Genomic DNA, 17,739 nt, shown 5'->3' on the forward strand with positions numbered 1-17,739 from the left:
ACGTGGCTGACAGTTAGTCACGTGTATTTATATACACGTGGCTGGCAGTTAGCCACGTGTATTTATATACACGTGGCCAAATGGACACGTGTTTTAATGTACGCGTGGTTGACAGTTGGCCACGTGTATATAAATACACGTGGCAAAATTTTAAAAATTTAATTTTCTTAAAATTAATTAATTAATTTATTTGTTAATTTATTTTTATATTTTTTTTTTCTTGTTTCTTATTTTTGTTAAATTCTTTTTTAATTTGGTGCTCTCTATCTCTCTCTATCTTTGGTGCTTGATGTGCTACCACAGTGTTCATACCTTCATTTCACAACTGTTGAACCCTAACCGATGATGTACTGGCCGGCCGGATTTTGGAGAGATAGAGAGAGAGAGAGATACAGAGAGAGAGAGAGAGCAAGATATTAGAGAGAGAGAGAGTGAGAGGGTACTATTGTCTTACTGGCCGGCCGGAGTTTGGAGAGATAGAGAGAGAAAGAGAGAGAGATACACAGAGAGAGAGAGAGAGAGAGAGAGAGCGAGAGGGAGAGAGAGAGAGCGAGAGAGATATTAGAGAGAGGGCGTGTCACCAGAGGGGAGGCCGGCCACGCGGTGGTCGGGGAGCTAGCCGGTGGTGTAGTGACGAAAAGAGAGAGAGAGAGAGAGAACAGAGAACACTGAGAGAGAGAACAGAGAACGCTGAGAGAGAGAGCCTGAGAGAATATAATTTATATATATATATTCAAAGTAATAGGCAAGTGGGTGTGCGGGAATTGTCCCGCGCGCCTACCTGCACAAATTTTGGCTGCGTGGCCTAAAGTCACGTGGCCAAAATCCTGAGTGTATATTTTAAATATATTTTTTATTTTATATATATATATATATATATTTAACTTATAGTGTACAAATTTCCAAAAACAGTTGATACACGTGGCCAAATGGACGCGTGTATACATATACGTCTCCAAGTGGCCATGTGTATTAATATACGCGGCCAAATGGACATGTGTATTTTATACACGCGTCCAAGTGGCCACGTGTATTTATTACACGTGGCCACTTGGACACGTGTAATACATATACGTGGCTACTTGTTTTTCATGTACAAATAGCCACGTGTCATGAAGACACGTGGCTATTTGGCCGCGTGGCTACAGTAACAGTTACTGTAGACACGCGGCAAATTACATGAATTTTTGTAGTGTTTTCTAGGTGTTTTTTTTTAAGATGACCGATTATGGTGTTGTGGAACAGGTTTTTATGTTGTAAATTTTCTGAGTAGATGAGTTTTCTTTTCTACCTTGTCTCGATGGTGGAAATGAGTTATTGGCCGTATGGGTAGCTGGGTTTTCTTTTCTACCTTAGCCGTATGGCATACTACAATTTCTATTAATTGGTAATGAGACTTGGAAACAAACCTTTGATTATACTACGAAAGGATTAATATTGGTTCTTGATGATGCAGGTTGACTTCATGAAAATGCCATTTCCTGACAATCATGTTTCTGTTGCTCCACAGGAACTAAACCTCATTTCTGGAGTGGACAAAACCTGCACTTTTGTGAAGGTTGGTTGACAGAGTTCATGTTATCAATCCTTTTTTTTTTTTTTTTTTTTTTCATGTCCACTAAAAGAGGAGGATGATTCGAACTAGTGACCTTTGCTTTATGAAAAATGGTCTTCAACCGATTGAGCTACCTTTCAGGACAAATCTATCTTAGTACTTCATTGCAGCAGTACATCTGTTAATGTGTTTATTTTGTTATATTTGCAGCTATTGCCACGGTTGTTAGCAGAAATTTTGAAAAATAATGGATTGGCTATTGAGAAGAGTGATATTTTCTGTCTTCCGTACGTATATTTGTGTAATATTTTAAGCATACAGTTAACTTCTAATTCTCATGGGAAATGCTGGGGGTGCCCACCAGCATCCCACTAGGCTTACGTGGCCTTTATTTTTTTATTTTCTTTTTAAATATAAGGGATTTTTTTTTTTTTTTTAGTTTTTAGGATTTAATAATTTCTTTTAATTTTTTAATCTAAAACTCAAAACGAGTTGGGAGGAAATTTTTTTTCATTTCCCCTCCCAACGCCTCTCTCTCTCTCTCTCTCTCTCTCTTCCAGCCGTTTTCACTGGCGACGTCTCCACCGGCCGGCCGGCCGTCCGTCATTCTTTCCCTCCCAACGCGTTTCTCTCTCTTCTCCTCCGGCCGGTGGTCGCCCTTCACCAGCGCCGTCTCCACCGTCCGTCCTCTCTCTTCTCTCTTGTCTGTCCTTCTCTGGCAGCGAGTTCTTGTGGCTGGACTTGCAACCCCTTTCTGCCGCTGCAAGTGGAATCACGAACGTCGGTCCTCCGTCATCTGGCTTCGCTGTTGAGCTCCCCTTACTGGGCGTTAAGAAAAAGAAAGAAAAAAAATAGATTCGAGGGCCTGTGAGATGTAAAAGGTCAGAGAGAGAGTGTGGGGGGGGGGGGGGTTGGTTGGTTTGCACAGAGAGGGTGGAGTGGCTGGACTTGCGACCCATTTCCGCCGCTGCAAGTGAACTCGCGCGCATCGATCCTCCATCGCCGGGCTCCGCTGTTGAGCTCCCCCCACTGTGAGTTCCATTATTTTGTCCCCTGTTCAACATTCTAATTAGTTAGACTTAGAGTTTTGATGTGTTGATAATGGGTTTTGATTTTTATGGAGACCAGAAATGGAGGAAAAAAAAATTGTCGGATGTTGTTTAGATCAATGGCCGAAAGAGGGGGGAGAATATTTTGTGGGTATGTTGTTGCTGGGTTGTGATTCGGTTTGATAAAAAAAAAAAAAAAAAAAAAAAAAAAAAAAAAAAAAAAAAAATCAGATTTGTTTTGGGACTGGGTGTTTTTACTTTTGTTGGGTTTTGATTCTAGTGGCCGAAATTTAGAGGGATTTTGGCGTTAGGTTTTGATTTTGGTTTTAGTTTGTTGTTAGGTGGGTGTTTTTTTGATGGCCTTACACTGTCCATTAAATTATATTGGAGCACATGTTGATAAGGATTCTCCGCAAGTTTCGAACCCAGCATCATATTCTCCAAAGAGTTGAAACTTGAAAGAAAAAGTCTTGATTTCCTCCGCAAGTGCCGTGACAGTTGTGAGCACTTGCAACAAAAGTTTAAATTTCAAAGTGTAATTATCTTTACAGATTGTTTTCCTGTACATTTTCCTATAATTTATAAATGATAAACATTACCAAACGATTGCTTTGGGATGGTAAAACACAAAATTACGTGTTTGTGTACATTATCGTTTCCCATCTCTGAGTTCCTCATTGGTGAAGTCAATGTCCTTCACTCTGAACCATACCTATACCTTTCTTGGTGGGCAATACACTTAACTTCACTGATGTGTCACAGACGGTGCACATTAGTTCAGGATGGAAGACACTAAGGTGAGTAGCAGTGGGAAATTTGGAGGCACTTGGCTCTAGCACTTTTAGGTGTGCTGGTCTTGTTCTTGTGAGGGAGAATGTGTATAAGAATGTCAAATTGTCATTTAAACTGCCTTTTGTTCATTTGTATACTAAAATGGTTGTACTTAATTCATCAAACGTAATTCTCGTGTTATAATGTGAAAGTTGCATAATATTGATCTTTAAGATGTTAGTATTCCAAGGTACTTCGGTAAGACTCGTGGAAAATCTTTCACTAAAAGTGACATGACCAATGTGAATGAAAAAAAAAAAAAAAAAAAAAAAAAAAGTAGCAATATATGAAAGCATACCCACGAGAAAATGAACTCATTAACATGAAAGTTTTGAAGGGCCACAAATTGCAAGAAAGCCCCAAATTACTGAAAGATTTGAGTATGAAAAGTTTGGCAAACTTACCAAAACCATATGATGCATTCAAATTATATAGACTATACAATTGAGAGTTAAAAGAAAAGTTACAAGATTCAAACTATTCAAAATACAAAATAACAATATTTTGTTTATCCATTCTTATTCGTTAGCTTGAGAGATTCCTTCAAGGTAGGATTCTACAGGGAGTGAGAGTTTTGGTTAACAATTACAAGAACTGTCATAAATTACAAGTGTCCTAAACATGTTCATCCTCCATGTACCATGGTCTTAAAAGACTCACAAGCGCCCATGCCACAGATAAGTAGCTTCCTACAAGAACCTGGTACAAAAACCACAAGATTGAGATGAGAAAACTTACGGATAAATCAGAAAAGGAACAAAGTCAACAACCGGAAACACTTAGCTTGGTAAACCCAGCCAACAAATTTTGTGTAAGAAAAAAGCAGGTCACTCGCACAATGTACAAATCACCATCCGGAAGGAAAATGATCTAGATCAGCTCAAGATAGCAGCCACAAAAATATAAAGAGAAAAAAGAAACCAAAAGGAATAATATATAACCAGCTTTATAAAACCATAATTAAGAATTGGTACATTAAAAACATAGAAAAGAGGTGCAATGGGAGCAGAGATTGAAGGACACTGAAGGGTTATTGGAGGTGTGTATAAATAAAGAATAATACAAGTATCTGACTGTTTTGAATTTCCTTTAGCTATGATTGTAAAAATCTCCAGAATTATGTCAAATATCGACAATAAATAATCAGGCTACTCTAAATAATAAAAAAAAAAATCACCTTCCACCACCACCACTATCATATCTCTCCATCCAATTTGTGATCAAAACCACTTACGAACAGGACGTACAAAGAATGAAAATTTCCTCAACCAATATGTCAGTTTGATTTCCTACCCTGCAGGTAACGGGAACATCAAATATAGCGCCCGATGCTAAGATTACTAACCTGTAAACCAAGAAAAGAAAGAATCTGATCAATAATATGGTACTTACATCTTTCAAAGAATTCAAGCAATAAAGGAAAAGAAACCATACCTTATCCCATAAACCATCCGATGCTAAGATTAAGAACTGATATTTAGGTTTGATTCTAAGGACTTTTGTATTCAGCTCTGCTATGACCCATTGTCTAAGGTGCCGATCACCAATCCCTCTAGACACAGCCAGAGATCCCTGAATTCTCCAAGCACCATGGCAAAAATCAACATAGCCACCCTACAAAATGAAAGTCAAAACAACCCGTTATTCAGACTGAAGGCAATGAAACGTGATACATGCAATTAACACAAGATTTCAGCCAGAGATCCTTGATTTCACAATTCTGTCCCTCAGCAACACCACCTCTGCTCATAACAGCATGACAGTCACCAGCATTAGATACAAAAAGGTTCCCTTTCCTGATCAGCGCTGTAACACAGCACGACCCACAAAATATTCTCCCCCCTCTTTCGGCCATTGATCTAAACAACATCCGACAATTTTTTTTTTCTCCATTTCTGGTCTCCATAAAAATTAAAACTCATTATCAACACATCAAAACTCCAAGAATAACTAATTAGAATGTTGAACAGGGGACAAAATAATGGAACTCACGGTAGGGGGAGCTCAACAGCGGAGCCCGACGATGGAGGACCGATGCGCGCGAGTTCACCTGCAGCGGCGGAAATGGGTCGCAAGTCCAGCCACTCCACCCTCTCTGTGCAAACCCCCCCCCCCCCCCCCCCCCCCCCACTCTCTCTCTGTCTCTGACCTTTTACATCTCACAGGCTCTCGAATCTTTTTTCTTTTTCTTTTTCTTTTTCTTAACTCCCAGAAGGGGGAGCTCAACAGCGAAGTCAGATGACGGAGGACCGACGTTCGTGATTCCACTTGCAGCGGTGGAAAGGGGTTGCAAGTCCAGCCACAAGAACTCGCTGCCAGAGAAGAAGGACGGACGAGAGAGAAGAGAGATGACGGACGGTGGAGACGGCGCTGGTGAAGGGCAACCACCGGCCGGAGGAGAAGAGAGAGAAACGCGTTGGGAGGGAAAGAATGACGGACGGCCGGCCGGTGGAGATGTCGCTAGTGAAAACGGCTGGAAAATAGAGAGAGAGAGAGAGAGAGAGAGAGAGAGAGAGGCGTTGGGAGGGGAAATGAAAAAAAATTTCCCTCCCAACTCGTTTTGAGTTTTGGATTAAAAAATCAAAAGAAATTATTAAACCCTAAAAACTGAAATGAAATCCCTTACATTTAAAAAAAAAAAAAAAAAAAATGAAGGCCACGTAAGCATGGTGGGATGCTGGTGGGCACCCCAGCATTTCCCAATTCTCATAGAAAATAACATTCACTGTCTGCAGAGATCAGGACCTCAACTGTCGATATAAACTTATAAAGGATGACTCTAGGGGGAGTGCATTGCATTGCTTGGTGTGCAGGGGCTAGGCTGGTGAAAATAAGGATATGAGGGTGTTTTTTTTGGGATTTTTTTTTTTTTAATGCACTTTAGTCAACACGTCACTAAAGTAATAATAATATTTTTTTCATTTATTTTTTAATATGGGAATTTAGTGATGTGTCACAAATTGACATGTCACTAAAATAATAATAATTATTTTATTTTTTTTAATATGGAAATTTTAATGTTGTGTTACAAATTGACACGTCACCAAATAGTAGAAATGTCAATAACGAAATGTCATTTTTGCCATGTCACTAAATTTATTGACGTGTCAGTGTTTGAAATGTCAATAACGAAAATTTAGCGACTTCGAGTTTTGAGACGTTGAAAAAGCATCACTAACGTCACGTCACTAACTTTTAGTGACGTGTCAGACTCTCTGGCACATCACTAAATGCAATTCCTAAAAACTCAGTTTTTTGTAGTATACCTCCAAGTCAAGCCACATGGGGTACCTGCCATGAATCAGCGATACTTGAATGAGGTCTTGTGCTGCTCAAAGATATCATATTTCGAACAATATAAATAATAAAAACATATAATGATAATTGGTCTAAAGCCGGCCGGATGAATCACAAATAGGTCAAATGAACCAACTAAAGATTTATTAGTCACTAGCTTGTAACCCGTACTATGCACGGGATTCTTCTTTATAATTTAGTTTCATAATAATAATAATAAAAAAATGGAAGAAGAGAAGCATAGAAAATATAGATAAAAAATGAAAACTGAAAAACACTAATATAATATAATAGAGACAAAAATTTCTTATAAACTGGTTTATAAGAAATTTTCTACGACTCACATTTAAAAAAGACACGTATCTTTCAAACATGTGAGAAGCACATGTTTTTTTTATTAATGCTATTCGTACATGCTATTTAAAGAAATTTCCTCCAAATCGATTTGTAGGAAATTTTTATCCATATAATAGTGTTATCTTTTTTGTATTACATAAAGTAATAAAAAACTACTCAATAAACATAATACGCTAAAAAATCATCATACCCCGTACAAAAAACAACCATAGGAAACTCTTTCTCACCATCATTTTCTTAAATTTAGTGTAAAATTTACAAAAGATAAAACAAGCAATTTGAATGAAAAATAATATATTAATTACATAAAAAAAAAAAAAAAAAAAAAAAAAAAAAAAAAAGCTAGAGAGGAAATGAAGTAAGAGAACCATAGAAAATATAGACAAAAAATGAAAAATAAAAAAAATACTAATAGAATAAATTAGAGTTTTCTTTTCCATATACTTTTCCGGTTCATATGAAACCTTGAAAATTAATATTATCTATCAATTAAGTATGTTAACAATGTGCATTATACAGGGAAAAAAAAATCAGTGAATAATGTAAATTAAAAAATCATCATACCTCGTACTCAAAATAACAATTAATGTAAACTCTCTCTCTCCATGATTTCCTTGAATTCAATATAAAATTTAGAAAAGGAAAAAGAAAAAAGAAGCAATTTGAACAAAAAAATAATATAAATTAGGAAATAGGGACAAAAAAAAATGTAAAGAAATAACAAAATAATAGAAAATAAAGTAAAAAAAAAAAAAGTAAAATGATAACCACTAATATAATAGAAAATAACTATTTTTTATATATACTTTTTCCAGTTCCAAAGAAATTTGTAGGTATAGGAAGAAACTACGGTTAGATTGATATTTTTTAATTCGACCATCATTCTTATATATAACGTAAAAGAAACAACTTTTTCAACAAAAATAAAAAAATATATATAAATTATCAATGCAAAAATAAGGGTAGAAAATCAAATCAGAAAAACAGAAGCACATAAAATAAATACAAACATATTATTTACAATTATATTAAACACAGTCCCGACAAACTTGAAAGGCAAATTTAAAAAAAAAAAAAAAAAAAAAAAAAAAAAAAAAAAAGGCTATAGCAGTATTACAAACAAAAAGTTTCCAACAATAGCAAAAACTTCGCTCTCTTTGCTTTGAGCATCACTCTCCGGTAATGTAAACAACATTGCAGTTTTGCATAACCACAAACCATTACTTCTCTATATATTTATTTGAGAAAGCGAGAGATATTAGAATGACTTTTGACATTTCCCAAAGAAAAAAAAAATTGACATTTAACTCTTTGAGGTTTAGTTTGTAACAGACATTTAGTAGGAGAGAAAGCGGTCTTAGAGTAAAAGATTTTACTTAAAGGAAGAGAAAGATGTAGAAATTAGTGAGGATTTAATGACAAAAAAAATTTGACCTTTTTTTTTATCCAATATAAGATAGTTAATTAGTCATATTAAATGCACCATTTATTTTACTTGAAATACACAGACCGGTTTAGTTTTACTTAAATTATCAGTTTTTTACTCAAATGGCCGGTTCAATATTTAAAAAGTATGGATTCATGCCACGTGTCTTAATTTTAGGCCAACTCTAAGTTGGAACTCAGCTTTTATATATATATATATATATATATATATATAGATGATATGATATGTTTCAATAAAAATAAAATCCATATTATTTTGAACATTAAAAAAAAAATTAAAATTTAATGCTTAATTAACACTTTAGTGTTTTAAAAGCATTTATGTTCCTTTTGTGCACAATAATCAAATAAAATTTTGCATTTTTTGACTTTCAAAAACAGAATAACACTTACAAAAAATAAGTGAAAATCGTAAAAATTACATAAAAGAAAAACAAATATCCCATAAAATATTCAAATGAAGAATTGTTCAAGCACAAATTTCACAAACAAAATAGAAACATATTTAAATTTCAACCAAAAATATAAAAATACCAAAGAGTCATACTTATATCATTAATTGAGAGAGAGAGGCTACTTGTATCATTAATAGAGAGAGAGAGAGATTAAATAGACCGGTTATATTTAGATTTCTACCAAAAATATAAAAATTTTAGATTTCAACCAAAAATATAAAAATACCAAAAAGTCATACTTATATCATTAATTGAGAGAGAGATGTTATTTGTATCATTAATAGAGAGAGAAAGAGAGAGGGAGAGATTAAATAGATCGGTTCAATTTTATTTAAAAGACCGATTTTATATATATATGATATGATATGATATGTTTCAATAAAAATAAAATCCATATAATTTTGAACATTAAAAAAAAAAAATTCAAATTTAATGCTTAATTAACTCTTTAGTGTTTTAAAAGCATTTATATTCCTTTTGTGCACAATAATCAAATAAAATTTTGCATTTTTTGACTTTCAAAAACAGAATAACACTTACAAAAAAAAGTGAAAATCGTAAAAATCACATAAAAGAAAAAGAAATATCCCATAAAACATTTAAATGAATTAATACAGAAGACCCTTATTTTTAGTTTAATTCATATAAATTAAAACATATTAAAATATTTGTTCACATAAGTGTAGTTTAGAATGAAAATAAGTATGAAGAAGAAAAATAGCAGGAAAAAAACCACGATTTTGATTGTCAAAATATAAAATAGAAAATTAGTAGGAATTTTTTTTAATGTTGGTGTGATACCTATTATATTTCAATCCTATATAATTTTGAACATTCGAAAAAGCAAATGAACAAAAAAAAAATCTCATAAACATTCAAATGAAGAATTGTTCAATCACAAATTTTACAAACAAAATGGAAACATATTTAGATTTCAACCAAAAATATAAAAATACCAAAAAGTCATACTTATATCATTAATTGAGAGAGAGAGGCTACTTGTATTATTAATAGAGAGAGAGAGAGAGAGAGAGAGAGAGATTAAATAGACCGGTTATATTTAGATTTCAACCAAAAATATAAAAAATTTAGATTTCAACCAAAAATATAAAAATACCAAAAAGTTATACTTATATCATTAATTGAGAGAGAGAAGCTATTTGTATCATTAATAGGGAGAGAGAGAGAGAGAGAGGGAGAGATTAAATAGACCGGTTCAATTTTATTTAAAAGACCGGTTCAGTATTTAAAGGACCGGTTTAGTCACTAAAAAGTATGGGTTCATGCCACGTGTCACTATTCTATGCCATTCTAAGGAAAAACTCGGCTTTTATATATATATATATGAAAAATTGACATTTAACTCTTTGAGGTTTAGTTTGTAACAGACATTTAGTGGGAGAGAAAGCGGTCTTAGAGTAAAAGATTTTACTTAAAGGAAGAGAAAGATGTAGAAATTAGTGAGGATTTAATGACAAAAAAAATTTGACGTTATTTTTATCCAATATAAGATAGTTAATTAGTCATATTAAATGCACAATTTATTTTACTTGAAATACACAGACCGGTTTAGTTTTACTTAAATTACCAGTTTTTTACTCAAATGGCCGGTTCAATATTTAAAAAGTATGGATTCATGCCACGTGTCTTAATTTTAGGCCAACTCTAAGTTGGAACTCAGCTTTTATATATATATATATGATATGTTTCAATAAAAATAAAATCCATATTATTTTGAACATTAAAAAAAAAAAATTCAAATTTAATGCTTAATTAACACTTTAGTGTTTTAAAAGCATTTATGTTCCTTTTGTGCACAATAATCAAATAAAATTTTGCATTTTTTGATTTTCAAAAACAGAATAACACTTACAAAAAATAAGTGAAAATCGTAAAAATCACATAAAAGAAAAACAAATATCCCATAAAATATTCAAATGAAGAATTGTTCAATCACAAATTTCACAAACAAAATGGAAACATATTTAAATTTCAACCAAAAATATAAAAATACCAAAGAGTCATACTTATATCATTAATTGAGAGAGAGAGAGAGAGAGATTAAATATACCGGTTATATTTAGATTTCTACCAAAAATATAAAAATTTTAGATTTCAACCAAAAATATAAAAATACCAAAAAGTCATACTTATATCATTAATTGAGAGAGAGATGTTATTTGTATCATTAATAGAGAGAGAAAGAGAGAGGGAGAGATTAAATAGATCGGTTCAATTTTATTTAAAAGACCGATTTTATATATATATGATATGATATGATATGTTTCAATAAAAATAAAATCCATATAATTTTGAACATTAAAAAAAAAAACATTTCAAATTTAATGCTTAATTAACTCTTTAGTGTTTTAAAAGCATTTATATTCCTTTTGTGCACAATAATCAAATAAAATTTTGCATTTTTTTACTTTCAAAAACAGAATAACACTTACAAAAAAAAGTGAAAATCGTAAAAATCACATAAAAGAAAAACAAATATCCCATAAAACATTTAAATGAATTAATACAAAAGACCCTTATTTTTAGTTTAATTCATATAAATTAAAACATATTAAAATATTTGTTCACATAAGTGTAGTTTAGAATGAAAATAAGTATAAAGAAGAAAAATAGCATGAAGAAAACCACGATTTTGATTGTCAAAATATAAAATAGAAAATTAGTAGGAATTTTTTTTAATGTTGGTGTGATACCTATTATATTTCAATCCTATATAATTTTGAACATTTGAAAAAGCAAATGAACAAAAAAAAATCTCATAAACATTCAAATGAAGAATTGTTCAATCACAAATTTTACAAACAAAATGGAAACATATTTAGATTTCAACCAAAAATATAAAAATACCAAAAAGTCATACTTATATCATTAATTGAGAGAGAGAGGCTACTTGTATTATTAATAGAAAGAGAGAGAGAGAGAGAGATTAAATAGACCGGTTATATTTAGATTTCAACCAAAAATATAAAAATACCAAAAAGTCATACTTATATCATTAATTGAGAGAGAGAGAAGCTATTTGTATCATTAATAGGGAGAGAGAGAGAGAGAGAGAGAGAGAGAGAGAGAGAGAGAGATTAAATAGACCGGTTCAATTTTATTTAAAAGACCGGTTCAGTATTTAAAGGACCGGTTTAGTCACTAAAAAGTATGGGGTTCATGCCACGTGTCACTATTCTATGCCATTCTAAGGAAAAACTCGGCTTTTATATATATATATGATATATGATTCGTCCAAGAAAAAATAAATCATTAGTTTGGGCTAGTATGCCAATTCTTCAGGGAAAACATTTACATTATACAACAAAATGAATAATGTTATACCCACTTTTTCATTTTCTTATCAAAGATGCTTAGTCCGTAAGTTGACTTGAACATGTCAACAAGAAGGGGAAATTGCATCAATACAAATAAGGCGACAGGAACACTAGTGAAACAAATGACAGGAATGATTATCCATGAATATTGTCCCTGTAGCATAATTAAAAGAGCAGTAGAAAAGGCTATCATCATGGCTGCAATGGAAAAGAAAAGAGTAGAAAGTCCTATGATCATCTTTCTTGGCAAGGATTCAAGGAAATCGTCTTCTGCATAGCGTGATGTTAGGATTCCCAAAAACATCACGACGGAAGTTGTGGAGGAAAAGAGCGACAAGGCATCGAATATTATAAAGAGCATGAGCAATCTTTTATCCAAGAATATAGGGAAGCCAGTATTTTGATTGTTACCACCTGGAACAGTAAAGGCTACAGCAAACATAATAGTAACAGTGAGAGCGCCTACTACTGTACAAGAAGTTGCTGTGCCCTTCATCCATTTCTCTCCCTCTTTCATCAAGTCCTTGTGGTTCTTCGTAAAGAATTGCCTAGGAGTGAAATTATCATTGTTGAAAGATTCCTTAATCTTGGGTTGGACCATGCTCTCCACTTCCTACAGTGTTGAACTAAATCATATAAGTCCCACCTTCTCCCAAAAAAATAAATAAATAAAATAATAAAATAATAATAATAATAAAAAATAATAATAATACACTTACTCTCTTAAACTTACACCTAAATTGCAATGTCTCTCAAACTTTAAAGAGTTGCAATTGACCCCTGAAACTATGTATCCCTTTAAGAGAAGATTCTACCGGGATGTGCTAAGTATAAGGACAAGGTAATTTAGGGTCAATTGCAACTTTTTAAAGTTTAGGGGTACATTGCAATTTGGGCAAGTGCAATTTTCCAAAAAACATGAAAGCTACTGATATATAAACTTAATATCCTATTGGTCGATCACAATAGTATAAATTCAGAATTGAACCCTATATGTAGGAATAGTAAATATTAACATTAAAGTTTAATACGTTAAATAATTAGTTAAAATGAGAAGTGAATTATGAAGATAGAATGATTTTATATCATTTTTTATCCAAAGGATTAAATTTATAAAAGGGTGGGTATAATCGTTTAAATATGTACTTTTAACTTTTTTTACTTTATCTCACAAACATAAAATTTATTTACTGTACTTTTTATTATTTCTTCTGTGTTCCTAGGTACTAAAGCATCTAGGATCCTATTCCCCATTTAGACTTTTAACATTCATGTAGGAAGAATTCTTTGCCAATTAGGTACCTTACATATCCTCCTCAAATGACATAATACCTAATAAGCCCCTTCTCCTTACTGCATATAAAACGGTAGTCTACAATTATAAAATTTGTAAGTAATAAAATATATGCAGCAACTATGAAATGTCTAATTAAATTAGTGGCATGTCACAAACAATGATGTTGCCCCGCTCCAAGGCCGATTGACCATATATGCCATGCTTACACGTACGACCAAAAATAAAGTTGACCTATTTTAGGTTATTGAAGGATTGGACACAAGTATGCTCTCAAACACTCTCAAACATCTCTCTCTTTCACTTACTTGAATTCATTTTCTCCTTACTCAATCACAAACTTTAGCATCGGAGATGGTACTGACGACCCGCTAGGGTGACCACTGTGACCCTTCTGTTGCAGGAGGTTCTTGCGTTGTCGGCCACCTGCATAACATTTATATTAACAGTTGGCGCCGTTTATGGGATATATAGCCAACTGCTTGGTTTATTGCCCACATGATCCAGGAACACACAGGATGCCCGGTTCGAGATATCTGGTAGCCATCAAACCCCACTGGCAATATTTGCTTATTGAGAAATAGAAAGAATGAGAACCTCTGAAGGACTTCATGGCTTGCTTCAACTGGGAAAAGCTCACAGTCAATGATCTAGATCAGAAGGTGGTCCTACCCACCCTACTCGGACATATTTGGACATGTAGCCCTTTCATGGCCGAACCTCCAAGCCTTTTGAGCAAAGCAGAGTAGTTCATGAATGCAGAGGAACATAATAAAGGCTTTCACCAAGCAATCAAATTGAGTAGAACTGCTGGATAGAAAGGGAAAGGATCACCCGCGGAGGGAAAAGGGACACCTGCCCTCGGCACCAACAACACAAACACTTCATGGTGGTCCAGCCTTGAAAAGGAGCTGTGCCTTTCATTGCCAAATCTCCAAGACTTTATGAGCAAAGCAGAGTAGTTTATGAATGCAGAGGAAATAATAAAGGCTTTCACCAAGCAATCAAATTGAGTAGAACTGCTGGATAGAAAGCGAAAGGATCGCCCGTGAAAGGAAAGGGACACCTGACCTCAGCGCCTACACAAACGCTTCCTGGTGTTCCAGCCATGAAAAGGAGCCGCACAACGGCACCCGCCACGTTTCATGTCATTCATTGCCTTTAAGGAGGATGTCCTAGTTGATGCTTGTATGAAAAGATCTCAGATTCAGGAAGGCTGAAATGCTAAGGTCAAACCCTTGAAACCGCAAAACAAAACAAATACCTACTCAAACTCAAGCTACCCATTACTGAAATTCTTCTACAAAACCAACACCTTATACAATCGGCTAGCCATCGAGAAAACCCCAACAATTAATAACCCAAAAATACCATGAATTGCTCAATCAAATACCTATAGCTCAAGTCATAACCGGCCATGGTTCAACCTTAACAACTGAATCACACAAGTCAGTGACCATATAAAAGAGAACCATGGCCGGTTATGAGTCACACAACCAGCCCATATAAAAGAGACAATCCTCAAATCATACGGCTAAATAGAGCTATCACCAAAACCCACAACCGAACGAAACTGACGGGTCCTTTAACTAAAACCACAACAATATCATCAATTCAAAGCTTTAAGAAATAGAGTACCCAAAGAAATCATCCCTCCATTCAGCTATGAATCCTTCAAAGCCATAACTTCAACTCTTAAGACAACCCATCTTCTCAAGTCATCAACACAACCCGGCAAAACACCAACTAATTGAAACCCAAAACAGCGGAATAATTAAGCCATACAACAACCCAAATCAACTTTCAATCACCGAAACAGGGGAAAGAAATTAAGCTCCAAAATCCACCACAAGCCAACCCAAGAACCAGCCACCGAGAATTTACATCAAACTCAATCTCAAAATCAATAACCCAATTCAATCCAATCTGCTATATATATATATTGCAAACCCCACCCACTAAATCTTCACCATTAGAATTTTATCACCCATTCGGTCATACACTTGAAAAATAACCATACTTTTGTTTCAGAGCATTTGATCAACACAACAAAATACACCATCAAAATCACTGAAACACTAAACTCTTCTTCATCATTGGCCATCAACAGAAAATACCCAATCAGCCACAAAACCTCCAAAATCAAACCCAGAAATTCAATCAATTAGTCAACTACAACTGAAAGAGAACACCCAATCAACCCTTCAAAATTCTCAACATCAAAAACCCCAAATCTGCTGTAAAAATCACCCAAAGAGAAATCACCAGAATTTATCCCCAAAATCAAATACCCAAAAGCTAAAGAAATAGAATTTACCTTGCTGATTTTCGTTGGACACTAACGAGCTAAGGGAACAAAACTACGGGTGGGTTTTGCCGGAACGGGCCGGAAAACACAGCTTAGCCGCTACCCATAGCACAACGCCGGTGGCCTAACCACCGTACCATAGCTGCAGTCTCTCTCCCTCTCCTTCTGCTTCGGTCTCTCTGCTCTGTCTCTCGGTCTGTGACTTTCCATCTCTCTTGGTGAACGACGCAGCACATGGGCTAAGAAAATCTTCTCTGTTTCTTCTATTCCAAGGTCAATCTGAAGACTCTACTAATTATTGCGTGTGAAATACAAAAGGAGAATGGTCTTTTATAGCCCGTGTTTGAAAACCACTTTCTTGTTGGAAAAACAAACGATGATGGGGGAAAGAAGGTTGACGACACTCTTTACAAACAGATAGTGGGAAGTTTAATGTATTTGACAACAACAAGACCTGATATAATGCATGCTGTCAGTGTGATTAGTAGGTACATGGAGTGTCCTACAGAGATTCATCTCTTAGCAGCCAAAAGAATTTTTCGGTACTTGCAAGGTACTAAGGAGTGTGGGTTGTTCTATAAGAAGGGAGAAAAATCAGATCTGTTTGGCTTTACGGATAGTGAAAGCAGAGGATGAATGATTTCTGCATATATTTATTGATCAACAAGCAGCCTTTATATAGGCAATTACATAACTGATAAAACATGAAAATAGGCACTACCAACGTTTAAGGAACCAACTCCTATTGACTAGATAACCAAACTCCTATAATCTAGGACACGAGAAAACAAACTCTGTCAATCCTAAAAACTTTGACAACCCAAAGACTAGAACAACCCAACGTCTAATCTCAACAATCCCTCCCTTAAACTGATGTTCCAAATATAACATTCAGTTTAATAAAAGTGAAACTTTGAATAGCCATCCCTTAAATGTAATCCTTTGAAGTGCAAACACCAAGTAGCTTCCTGAGCTTCTGAAATGCAGGAAATTTGAGAGGCTTGGTTAGAATGTCAGCAATCTGGTCTTCACTTCTGCAGTAAATAAGATTAATGACTCCATCATTCGTGAGATCCCTCAAGAAATGATACTTTACATCTATATGTTTGCTTCGACCATGTAAAACAGGATTTTTTGAAAGCTTTATTGCTGAACTGCTGTCACAATAAATCTAAGTAGGCCCATCCTCCTTGAAATGCAACTCATTAAGAATTTTCTTTAGCCAAATAGCTTGACAAGCACAAGCTGTTGCAGCAACAAATTCAGCTTCAGTGGTTGATAATGTGACAATGGGTTGCTTCTTTGATGACCATGAAACAGCTCCTGTCCCCATTATGAAAACATACCCAGATGTGCTTTTTCGATCATCTGAATCTCCTGCATAATCACTATCCGTAAAGCCAAACAGATCTGATTTTTCTCCCTTCTTATAGAACAACCCACACTCCTTAGTACCTTGCAAGTACCGACAAAATTCTTTTGGCTGCCAAGAGATGAATCTCTGTAGGACACTCCATGTACCTACTAATCACACTGACAACATGCATTATATCAGGTCTTGTTGCTGTCAAATACATTAAACTTCCCACTATCTGTTTGTAAAGAGTGTCGTCAACCTTCTTTCCCCCATCATCTTTGTTTAGCTTCAAACCAAACTCAGATGGTGTATTTACAGGATTACAATCCTTCATCTGAAACCTATCCAAGATTCCTCGCACATACTTCTTTTGAGAAATAAAAATTCCACTAGAGGACTGCACCACTTCAATGCCAAGAAAGTAATGCATCATACCAAGATCAGACATCTCA

General features: G+C 34.4%; 1 long non-coding RNA gene across 1 annotated transcript in view; it reads left to right on the forward strand.

Moving 5' to 3' along the window:
* Window positions 1–1,217: 1,217 nt before the first annotated feature.
* LOC133879500 (uncharacterized) overlaps window positions 1,218–17,739 on the forward strand; it is a 36,061-nt gene continuing 19,539 nt past the window's right edge. The window contains exon 1 of the long non-coding RNA XR_009902101.1: window positions 1,218–1,558. This is a non-coding gene — a long non-coding RNA (uncharacterized LOC133879500). The remainder of the gene's footprint in view (window positions 1,559–17,739) is intronic.

This window comes from Alnus glutinosa, chromosome 10 (genome assembly GCF_958979055.1).
Source record: "Alnus glutinosa chromosome 10, dhAlnGlut1.1, whole genome shotgun sequence".
NCBI lineage: Eukaryota > Viridiplantae > Streptophyta > Magnoliopsida > Fagales > Betulaceae > Alnus > Alnus glutinosa.